The sequence below is a fragment of the Carcharhinus amblyrhynchos genome, chromosome 23 (assembly GCF_965287045.1).
Source record: "Carcharhinus amblyrhynchos chromosome 23, sCarAmb.v2.hapA, whole genome shotgun sequence".
Taxonomy (NCBI): Eukaryota; Metazoa; Chordata; class Chondrichthyes; order Carcharhiniformes; family Carcharhinidae; genus Carcharhinus; species Carcharhinus amblyrhynchos.
This window is the reverse complement of record NC_137346.1, coordinates 44,608,329-44,620,419: the sequence shown is the minus strand read 5'-3', so window position 1 is coordinate 44,620,419 and position 12,091 is coordinate 44,608,329. Positions and strand designations below refer to the sequence as shown.

General features: G+C 43.6%; 2 non-coding genes across 2 annotated transcripts; both read left to right on the top strand.

Annotated features, from left to right (window-relative positions):
- The first annotated feature begins 7,197 nt into the window (after positions 1–7,197).
- LOC145357638 (5S ribosomal RNA) lies at positions 7,198–7,316 on the top strand. The gene has a single exon (XR_013889331.1). It is a non-coding gene; the product is annotated as a 5S ribosomal RNA (ribosomal RNA).
- A 2,193-nt stretch (positions 7,317–9,509) lies between these two features.
- On the top strand, positions 9,510–9,628 carry LOC145357637 (5S ribosomal RNA). Its single transcript, XR_013889330.1, has one exon. It is a non-coding gene; the product is annotated as a 5S ribosomal RNA (ribosomal RNA).
- The last annotated feature ends 2,463 nt before the right edge of the window (positions 9,629–12,091 follow it).

Genomic DNA, 12,091 nt, shown 5'->3' with positions numbered 1-12,091 from the left:
TTCAGGCATTGCACTCCAGATCATAACTCACATGTAAAAAGAATTCTCAGGTCTCCCCCTCCCTCCATTTCAGAACCAACATTCATCAAGTTGAATTGAAAATTGGAGAGCACTTTTTTGTATATCATGCATGTTCATTTCAAGACTATTTACCAATTTCAAACAAAACTACAGAAAGCCAGCGTTTCAAAACCATACACACTGCAGTGGCGTCTTCCATTGTAACACAGGAACAGGATATTCAGTCTGTCCCATCATTCAGCTGGATAACTGATCCGTATCTTAATTTCATCTGTATCCCCTCCATATTTTTGTCTTTCAACAATCTATCTCAGTTGACCCTTCTTTTCCCCAGCTTTTTGAGGGAGAATGTTCCCTCCACTTCAAGAAACTCCTTAAAATCTCTCTCTTTGACCACAATTTTGGTGATCAGCCTAAATGTTTACTTAATTGTATGTTAATGTTCCTGTGTTCACCAGACTGATTCCTGGGATGAGCAGATGAGGAGAGACTGGGTCGACTGATCCTGTATTCACTGAAATTTAGAAGAACAAGAAGGGATCTCATTGAAACATATACTGTTTCGGACAGTGTTGGACAGAATGGATGCAAGGATGTTCTTTCCCCACCAAGTCAGGATGGTGAGTGAATTGCAGGGGAACCTCCAAGTGGTGGTGTTACCATACATCTGCTGCCTCTGTCCTTCTTGGTGATAAACGTCATGGGTTTGGTAAGTGCTGTCGAAAGAGCCTTGGTGAATTACTGCAGCGCATTTTGTGGATTGTACACACAGCTGCCACTGTGTGAATGTTGAAGGTGGTGGATGGCGTGCCAATGAAGTGGGCTGCTTTGTTCGTGATAGTATCAAGAAGTTGGAGCTGCTTTCATTCAGACATACATGGCATTGTAAGCAGTGTAAATGAAAGTATAGCGTTACAAAGTGAAGTTGATAGATTAAGTGCATGGGAAAATGTGGCAAATGAATTTCAATGCAGGCAAGTGTGAAGTCATCCACTTTAGATCTAAAAAGGATAGAACAGGATAATTTCAAAATAGTGAAAAGTTAGAAACAGTGGAGGTTCAAAGATGAGGGCAGTGAGAACATAAGAACTAGGAGCAGGAGTAGGCCATCTGGCCCCTTGAGCGTGCTCCGACATTCAGTAAGATCATAGCTGATCTTTTCCTGGACTCAGCTCCACTTACTCACCCATTCACTATAATCCTTAATTCCTTTACTGTTCAAAACTTTATCTATCCTTGCCTTAAAATCATTCAATGAAGTAGCCTCAACTGCTTCAGGGGAAGCAGACTGGCATGCTCACAGGGTTGCTACGGTGATGCCAGCCTAGGGTGGCACTGAGCTGACCAGGCCTGGGGTACAGTGGATTAGAATCATAGAATCCCTACTGTGCAGAAAGAGGCCATTCAGCCCATCAAGTCCCCCCTCCCCCAGGATTTACCCTGCTCCGTCCTAAATCTACTCCCCCTTATTTTGAGGCTATGCTCCCTAGTTCTAGTTTCACCTGCCAGTGGAAAAACTTCCCTGCTTCTATCTTATCTATTCCCTTCATAATCTTATACATTTCTGTAAGATTTCCCCTCATTCTTCTGAATTCCAATGAGTATAACCTCAGTCTACTCAGTCTCTCCTCATAAGCCAACCCTCTCAACTCTGGAATCAACCTAGTGGATCTTCTGTGCACCCACTCCAGTGCCAGTATATCTTTTCTCAAGTACGTAGACCAAAATTGTACACAGTACTCCAGTGTGGTTTCACCAGTACCTTATACATCTGCAACATAACCTCGCTGTTTTAAAACTCCATTCTCTCCAGCAATGAAGGACAAAATTTCATTTGCCTTCTTAAATACCTGCTGCACCTGCAAATCAGCTCCTTGTGATTCTTGCCCAAGGACACCCAGGTCCCTCTGCACAGCAGCCTGCTGCAATTTTTTACCATGTGTCTCACGTTTACCAACATTGTACTCCGTCTGTTAGTCTAAGTGAATGGGCGAGAGTCTATCTCTTTCCCTTTGCAGACTTTCAGCGTCCTCTGCAGAATTTGCCCTGCGACTCATCTCCGTGTCATCTGTGAATTTTGACACACTACACTTGGTCCCCAACTCCAAATCATCTATGTAAATTGTAAACAATTGCAGTCCCAACACTGATCCCTGAGGCACACCACTAGTCACTGATCACCAACCAGTAAAACACCCATTTACCCCCACTCTTTGCTTCCTGTTAGTTAACCAATCCTTTATTTTTTTTCCATCAGAAGTATAGACACACTTTTCCCCTTCCTGCCTTTTATTTCTGTCCCCACTTTACTCCCCTCTGACTACCTGCAAGAGTTCCCATCCCTCTACCACATTAGTTTACACACACACACACACACACACACACAAAACAACGTTAGCAAACACTACCCCTAGGACATTGGTTCCAGTCCTGCCCAGGTGCAGACCATCCGATTTGTATTGGTCCCACCTCTGCCAGCATTGGTTCCAATATCCCAGGAATTTGAATCCCTCCCTCTTGCACCATCTTTCAAGCCTTGTATTCATCTTAGCTATCCTGACATTACAACTCTGACCAGCACTCCTGAGATTACTACCTTTGAGGTCTTGCAAAGAACACAACAGCACAGGAACAGGCCCTTCGGCCCTCCAAGACTGCACTGATCATGTGTTCCTAACTAGACCATCCGTTTGTATCCCTCTATTCCCAGTCTGTTCATGTGGCTATCTAGATAAGTCTTAAATGATCCTAGCGTGTCTGCCTCAACCACCTTACTTGGTAGTGCATTCCAGGCCCCATCACCTTCTGTGTAAAATACGCCCCCTGCATAACCTTGCCTCCCCTTACCTTGAACTTGTAACCCCTTATTTTTGTCATTTCTGACTTGGGAAAAAGCTTCACTCTATCTATGCCCTTCATAATTTTATAAACTTCTATTAGACCACCCTTCAACCTCCGTCTTTGTAAGGGGAAGAACCTTAGTTTACTCAGTCTCACCTCATAGCTAATACTCTCCATACCAGGCAACATCCTGGTAAACCTTTTCTGCACTCTCTCCAAAACCTCCCCGTCCTTTCAGTAGTGTGGTGACCAGAACTGGACGCAGTATTCCAGATGTGGTCTAACCAACATTCTATATAACTGCAACATCACATGCCAACTTTTATACTCTAATAAAGGCAAGCATGCCATATGCCTTCTTCACCACCTTTTCCACCTGTGCTGCCACCTTTAAGGATCTGTGGACTTGCACACCCAGATCCCTCTGGGTGTCTATACTCCTGATGGTTCTGTCATTTATTGTATAGCTCCCCCCTGCATTAGATCTACCAAAATGTATCACTTTGTTTATCTGGATTAAATTCCATCTGCCGTTTCTCTGCCCAATTTTCCAGCCTATCTACATCCTGCTGTATTCTCTGACAATGTTCATCATTATCTGCAACTCCAACAATCTTTGAGTCATCTACAAACTCACTAATCAGACTAGCTATAGTGTCTTCCAAACCATTTATATATATCACAAACAGCAGAGGTCCCAGTACAGAGCCCTGCAGAACAGCACTAGTCACCTCCTCAAAAAACTCAACCAAATTTGTGAAGCATGACCTCCCTGTACAAAACCATGTTGTCTATCGCTAATGAGACTATTCAGTTCTAAATGTATATAGATCCTGTCTCTAAGAATCTTCTCCAACAATTTCTCAACCACGGACATCAAGCTCACTGGCCTATAATTACCCAGGTTATCCTTGCTACCCTACTTAAACAACGGGACCACATTTGCTATCCTCCAATCCTCTGGGAAAATCCTCTTCGTCATGGAAAAGGATGAGTGTTGTCCTATGGGTGAGGTGCTGAATTGGGGGAAGGCTAATTACAGCCAGATTAGGCAGGATTTGGTGGCTGTTGATTGGGAGAGGCTGTTTGAGGATAAATCCACATCTGGCGTGTGGGAATCTTTTAAGGAGCAGTTGATAGGAGTGCAGGACAGGCATGTGTCTGTAAAAAAGGACAAGAAAGGTAGGATTTGAGAGCTGTGGATAACCAGGGAAATTGTGGGTCTAATCAAAAAGAGTAAAGAAAAAACTAAACTTCTTAGTTTAACTCCTAACTTTCTAAATTCAGCTTGTAGGACCTCGTCCCATTTTTTATCTATATCATCGGTACCTATATGTAACACGACTACTGGCTATTCACCCTCCCCCTCCAGAATGGCCTGCAGTTGCTCCAAGACATCCTTGACCCTTGCACCAGGGAGGCAACGTGCCATCCTGGAGTCTCATTTGTGTCCGCAGAAATGTCTGTCAATTCCTCTTACAATTGAGTTCACTCTCACTGTAGCTCTGCCATTTATTTTCGTATCTTCCTGTGCAGCAGAGAGAGCCACAGTGCCATCTTTCCCTGGTGAGCCATCTCCTCCAACAGTATCCGAAACAGTATTTGTTTTGGAGGAAGACACTGCCTTCCTACTTTTCCTCTGTATGGTGGTCACCCATTCCCGATCTCCCGCAGTAATTTTTATCTACGGTGTGACTAACTCACTGAACGTGCTATCCACGACTTCTTCAGCATCTTGGTTGCTCCAATGTGAATCCATCTGCAGCTCCAGGGCTGTCAAGCGTTCTAACAGGAACTGCAGTTGGATACATGTCTTGCACGTGACGGAGCCAGGGACACCAGAAGGGTCCCTGAATTCCCACATCACACAAGAGAGACACTATATGGGTCTGGGATCTCCTGCCATGACTTAACCCTCAAGTTAACTTACAACAACAAATACAATGCCAAAAGCAAAAAAGAGAAAACAGAAAACAAATACTACTTGCCAATCACTTACCTGTTGGCTGTGACATTATGGTTTGATTTCTTTCCATTTCTCACTTGTCCTTAAAGGGAATTAGATAAGCAATTAAAGAGAAAGAAAATGCAGAGTTACAGGGAAAGGTAAGGCAGAGTGGAATTAACTGAGGTGCTCTTTCAGCGAGCCAGTATGGATATGACAGGGCAAAGGGCCATGTTCCATGCTGCAATCATTGTGTGATCTTACAATGTGAGCAAGATGTACAAAAAAATAATCAGAAAGGCTAATGCAATGCTGGCCTTAATAGGGAGAACTAAAAAAAAGGAGTAAAAATCATACTTCAGGTACACTGTACAAACATGAAACATAGAAAAACTGCAGCACAAACAGGCCCTTCGGCTCACAAGTTGCACTGATCATATCCCTACCTGTAACCCTCAATCCTATTAAATCCCATGTACTCATCCAGAAGTTTCTTAAAAGACCCTAAAAAATTCGCCTCTACCACCACCGACGGCAGCCGATTCCACTCACCCACCACCCTCTGAGTGAAAAACTTATCCCTGACATCTCCTCTGTACCAACTCCCCAGCACCTTAAACCTGTGTCCTCTTGTAGCGAACATTTTAGCCCTGGGAAATAGCCTCTGAGAATCCACCCGATGTATACCTCTCAACATCTTATAAACCTCTATCAAGTCACCTCTCATTCTTTGTCTCTCCAGGGAGAAAAGACTGAGCTCCTTTAACCTATCCTCATAAGGCATGCTACCCAATCCAGGCAACATCCTTGTAAATGTCCTCTGCACCCTTTCAATAGCTTCCACATCCCTCCTGTAATGAGGCAACCAGAACTGAGCACAGTACTCCAAGAGGGGTCTGACCAGGGTCTTATAAAGCTGCAGCATTATCTCCTGACTCCTAAACTCAATCCCCCAATTGATGAAGGCCAGTACACCATATACCTTCTTGACCACATCCTCTACCTGCGAGGCTGATTTAAGAGTCCTATGGACACGAACCTCAAGGTCCTTCTGATCCTCTACAATGCTAAGAGTCTAACCCTTGATATTACACTCCTTCATCCCATTTGACCTGCCAAAGTGGACCACTACACATTTATCCAGGTTGAAGTTCATCTGCCACTTCTTTGCCCAGTCTTGCATCCTATCTGTGTCACGCTGCAACTTTAGACATCCCTCCAGACTATCCACAACATCACCAACCTTCATGTCATTGGCAAACTTACCAACCCATCCCTCCACTTCCTCATCCAGGTCATTTATGAAAATTACAAACAGCTAGGGTCCCAGAACAGATCCCTGGGGCACTCCACTGGTGACCGACCTCCATGCAGAAAAAGACCCATCCACAACCACTCTCTGCCTTCTGCAGGCAAGCCAGTTCTGGATCCACAAGGCAATAGCCCCGTGTATCCCATGCCCTCTCACTTTCTCAAGAAGTCTTGCATGGGGGACCTCATCGAACACCTCGTTAAAAGTCCTGGTTAGACCACACGATCAATGTCCTAGTCAGACCACACAGTCAATACTGGGAGGAGTTCTAAGCTCCTTGAAGGGAGTGCAATTTATTTATTAGTGCCAAAGTAATTAGAAAACACTTCTACATACTTCCATACACACACACACACGAGTAGGGTGGGCATGGATGAAGAAGGAAAAAAAATTAGTCCTTCAATGCAATAGAATTATATTAAAAAGGACCATAAGACGTATGAGAATAAGTGGGCCATTTGGCCCATCGAGTTTGCTCTGCCATTCAATGAGATCATGACTGATCTGATATGATAATCCTCAACTCCACTTCCTACTTTATTCCCATAACTGTCTGTTCCCTTACCGATTAAAAACTGTCTGTCAGGCTTGAACTGGACAGCCCAGTGCGCTAAAAAATTCCACAGATGCACTGCCTTGATCTCTTAAATGTGTGCCCCCTGACTCTCAAAGATGATGCCCTTTGGTGCTAGACTCTCCCACAAGGGGAAAGAACTGTGCGCCTCGACCCTGTCAAGTTCCCCAAGGATGCAATATGTGTCAATAAGGTCAGATGTCATTCTTCTGAATTGCAATGAGGACAGGCCCAAGTGACATAATCTTCTCCTCATAAGAAAATTCATCGACAGGCAAGAGACAAAAACGCTAAACTGTCTCACAGGAAGAAAGAAGCTGTGTGCCTCTACCCTGTCAGGTTCCCTGAGAATGCAATATGCGTCCATAAGGTCAGCTATCATTCTTCTAAATTGCCCAAGCAACTCAATCATTCCTCATAAGAAAGTTCATGTGTATGTAGGTGACAAAAATAGAGATGTCAGTGACACGTGCCTTTAAGTGAGCAGAAAGCAGAGCAGTAAATGCCTACGGCCATACTAGTCTGAAAACGCCCGATCTCGTCTGATCTCGGAAGCTAAGCAGACTCAGGCCTGGTTAGTACTTGGATGGGAGACCGCCTGGGAATACCAGGTGCAGTAGGCTTTTGCTGCCGTCAGAGGCTGCTCAAACCCACCCCCCTCACACTGACATTCAGCACTCAACAAACATCCTTTTCGCACACAAACACTTCCTCTCTCACTCATTCATACAATCTCATTGCTGCACATTCTCCTCCTGCTACACAGGCAATACAGATGATTGACATGAGAAATAAAAATCAAAACAAAATAACAACTCTTTCATTCAAGAGAACAAACTCCGACTTTACCCTACTCGTGCACAACTCTGAATGTTGACTTTTGATAGACTGATTACTGTGCCGTTCCGTTTTATAAGAATCACATAACTACTGGTGAGGGTTGAGTTTGAAACTAAAATGGTTGTGGCTGGTGGAGGGATCAAGTGAAGGGAGACTTAGAAAGCTAAAGATTATATCAAGGCAATAGAGCAATGTGGCCATTTGGGTAGAAGTGCAGAGTGCAACAGGGAGAGACGGAGAGTTTAACCATAATCGTGCATCAGCGAATATGTCCTTGCAAAGAACTGTAGTAAAAAAAATAAAACTCAGTGCTTCTCTTTGGAATGCGAGAAACATTCACTACAAAATCGATGAACTGGTGGCATACATAGAGATAAATGGTTTAGATGTAAAGGCCATTGCAGAGACATTCTTGCAAGATGACCAAGGTTGGTTAATAAGTATTTCAGGTTACGCAACATTTTCAAAAGATAGGCGGCATGGAAAATGAGCAGGAGGAGGAGGAGGAGCCCTGGTTTCAAAGAATGACACAAAGACATTAATAACATAAGGATCTGGGTTCAGAAGAGCAGGAAGTAGAATCAGTATGGGCCGACATTAGGAATCATGAAAGTCAGAAAAATCTAGTGCAAGAAATTTGTAGAGTCCCGAATAGAAGTTACGCTATTAGAGCGGTAAAGAAGAAATAATTGGAGTTTGCAACAAAAGCAATGTAATAATTGGTGGTGTGTTTAATTTTGATATAGACTGGACATATGAAATTGACAATTGTGTCTAGAAGAGAAACTTGTGGAATGGTTTCATGATAGTTTCCTGAAACAATACGTTTGGCGCCAACTAGAGATAAAACGATTTTGGATCTAACATTGTGCATTGAGGTTGGTTTAAGTTGTAATCTCACAGTGAAAGCGATGGTAACATTGAATTCCGTATTAAGTTTGAAATCTATAGTTTAGGAGTGCAGCGTCAATTTACCAGAATGAAACCTGGACTTGTTCGTTCCGAGGAGAGATTATACAAAGCCTGTTGCTTGGAATTTAGACGGTGAAGAGGTGATTTTATGGAAGTTTCCAGGATGTTAAAAGGAACAGATTGAGAAGATAGAGAGAAAGTATTTCTGCTGATTGGGGAATTTAGGATAAGGGACTTTGGTGTACAATTTAGAGCCATGACTTTCAGAAGTGAAATTAGAAAACATTTCTACTCAAGAATTCTGGAACTCGCATCCACAAAAGACAATTGCTGTGCGATTAATGGTGAATTGGAAATCTGGGTATGGTGGATATTTGTTCAACTAAAGGTACTAATGATGAGGATGAGTGACAGGGAAATGGTGCTGGCAAGCAGATGAGACATGATTATTGGATGTTGGGACAGACTCAAGGGGCCAAATATCCCACCTCTGTTGTTCTGTTCCAAGTGATGGGAAAGGGTTCGAATGGAGCTCTGCCCCCATATACACACACACACACACACGCATACGCACGAGTAGGGTGGACATGGAAAGAAGAATAAGTGGGCCATTTGGCCCATCGCGTTTGCTATGCCATTCAATGAGATCATGACTGATCTGATATGATAATCCTCAACTTATTTCCTACTTTATCCCCATAACTGTCTTTTCCCTTACTGATTAAAAATCTGTCAATGTTGAACTGGACAGTTCTGTATGCGAAAGATGCACTGTCCTCTGACGGAGATGCACTGTCCTCTTCATCTCTTAAATGTGTGCTTCCTGAATCTGAGATGATGCCCTCTGGTGCTAAATTGTCTCACAAGGAGAAAGAAGTTGTGTGCCTCGACACTGTTAGGTTCCCTGAGAATGCAATGTGCGTCCATAAGGTCAGCTATCATTCTTCTAAATTGCCCAAGGAATTCAATCTCTCCTCAGAAGAAAGCTCATGTGTATGTAGGTGAGAAAAATAGAGATGTCAGCGACACGTTCCTTTAAGCAGGCAGAAAGCATAGCAGCAAATGCCTACGGCCATACTAGTCTGAAAACGCCCGATCTCGTCTGATCTCGGAAGCTAAGCAGACTCAGGCCTGGTTAGTACTTGGATGGGAGACCGCCTGGGAATACCAGGTGCAGTAGGCTTTTGCTGCCGCCAGAGGCTGCTCAAACCCATCCCCCTCACACTGACATTCAGCACTCAACAAACATCCTTTTCACGCTCACTCCCGCACATGTACATTTTCTCTCTCTCACTCGCCTATGCAATCTCATTGCTGCACATTTTTCTCCTGCTACACAGGCATGACAGCTGATTGACATGAGAGAAAAAAAAACGCTCAAAACAAAATAACAACTCTTCCATTCAAGAGAACAAACTCTGAATTTCCCCCACTCACGCACAACTCTGAACGTTGACTCTTGATAGCCTGATGACTGTGCCTTTCTGTTTTATAAAAATCACATAACTACTGGTGAGGGTCAGGCTTGAAACTGGAAGGGTTGCGGCTGGGGAAGGGATCAGGTGAAGGGAGATTTAGAAAGCCAAAGATAATATCAAGGTAATAGTGCAATGTGGCCATTTGGATAATACTGCGAAGTGTAACATGGAGGAACAGAGAGTTTAACCGTAATCGTGCATCAGCGAATATGTCCTTGCAAAGAAATGTAGTAAAGAAATAAAATTCATCTCTTAAATGTGTGCTTCCTGAATCTGAGATGATGCCCTCTGGTGCTAAATTGTCTGACAAGGAGAAAGAAGTTGTGAGAAACATTCACTGTAAAATCGATGAACTGGTGACATACATAGAGATAAATGGTGAAGGTCTCAGGGTACGAAACATTTTCAAAAGATAGGCAGAATAGAAAATGAGGAAGAGAAGGAGGAGGAGACCTGATTTCAAAGGATGACACAAAAACATTAGTGAGAAAGGATCTGGATTCAGAAGAGCAGGAAGTAGAATCAGTATAGGCCGACATTAGGAAACCACAAGAGTCAGAAAAATCTAGTGTGAGAAATTTGTAGCGTCCCGAATAGAAGTTATGCTATTAGAGCGGTGAAGAAGAAATAATTGGAGTTTGCAACAAAGGCAATGTAATAATTGTGATGTGTTTAATTTTGATATAGAATGGACATATGGAATTGACAATTGTGTCTAGAAGAGAAACTTGTGGAATGGTTTCATAATAGTTTCTTGAAACAGTACATTGTGAAGCCAATTAGGGATAAAACGGTTTTGGATCTAGCATTGTGCAATGAGGCTGGCTTAAGTTGTAATCTCACAGTGAAAGCGATGGTAACATTGAATTCCATATTAAGTTTGAAAGCTGCATTTTAGGAATGACATATTGGCCTTGGATAGAGTTCAGCATCAATTTACCAGAATGGAACCTGGACTCCTAAATGTTCATAGAATATAGATAAACTACAGCACAAACAGGCCCTTTGGCCTACAAGTTGCACTGATCATATCCCTACCTACTAAGCCTACCTATAACCCTCAATCTTATTAAATCCCATGTACACATCCAGAAGTCTCTTAAAAGACCCTAACGAATTTGCCTCCACCACCACCGACGGCAGCCGATTCCACTCACCCACACCCTGTGAGTGAAAAATTTACCCCGACATCTCCTCTGTACCTACTCCCCAGCACCTTAAACCTGTGTCCTCTCATAGCGACCATTTCAGCCCTGGGAAATAGCCTCTGAGAATCCACCCGCTCTATACCTCTCAACATCTTATAGACCTCTATCATGTCACCTCTCATCCTTCGTCTCTCCAGGGAGAAAAGACCGAGTTCCCTCAAACTATCCTCATAAGGCATGCCACCCAATCCAGGCAACATCCTTGTAAATGTCCTCTGCACCGTTTCAATAGCTTCCACATCTTTCTTGTAATGAGGCGACCAAACTGCGCACAGTACTCCAAGTGGGGTGTGACTAGGGCCTTACAAAGCTTATTACGAGGAGAGATTATACAAAGCCTATTCCTTGGAATTTAGACGGTGAAGAGGTGATTTTATCGAAGTTTACAGGATATGGAAAGGAACAGATTGAGAAGATAGAGAGAAACTATTTCAGTTGATTGGGCAATTTAGGATTAGGGACTTTGGTGTATAATTTAGAGCCATGTCTTTCAGGAGTGAAATTAGAAAACATTTCTACTCGACGGTGCAGAGGGACCTCGGGGTCCTTGTGCATGAGTCGCAAAAACCCAGCTTGCAGGTGCAGCAGGTGGTCAGGAAGGCGAATGGGATGCTGGCCTTCATAGCGAGGGGGATTGAATATAAAAGTAGGGAGGTCTTGCTGCAGCTGTATAGGGCATTGGTGAGGCCGCAGCTGGAGTACTGTGTGCAGTTTTGGGCGCCGCACCTGCGCAAGGATATTTTGGCCCTGGAGGGAGTGCAGAGGAGGTTTACTAGGCTGATACCGGAGTTGAGGGGATTGAGCTATGAGGAGAGGCTGAATAAACTAGGCTTGTACTCGTTAGAGTTTAGAAGAATGAGGGGAGATCTCATTGAGACGTATAAGATGATGAATGGGATGGATAGGATAGAGGTGGAGAGACTCTTCCCGCTCAAAAAAGACAGTAGGACTAGAGGGCAC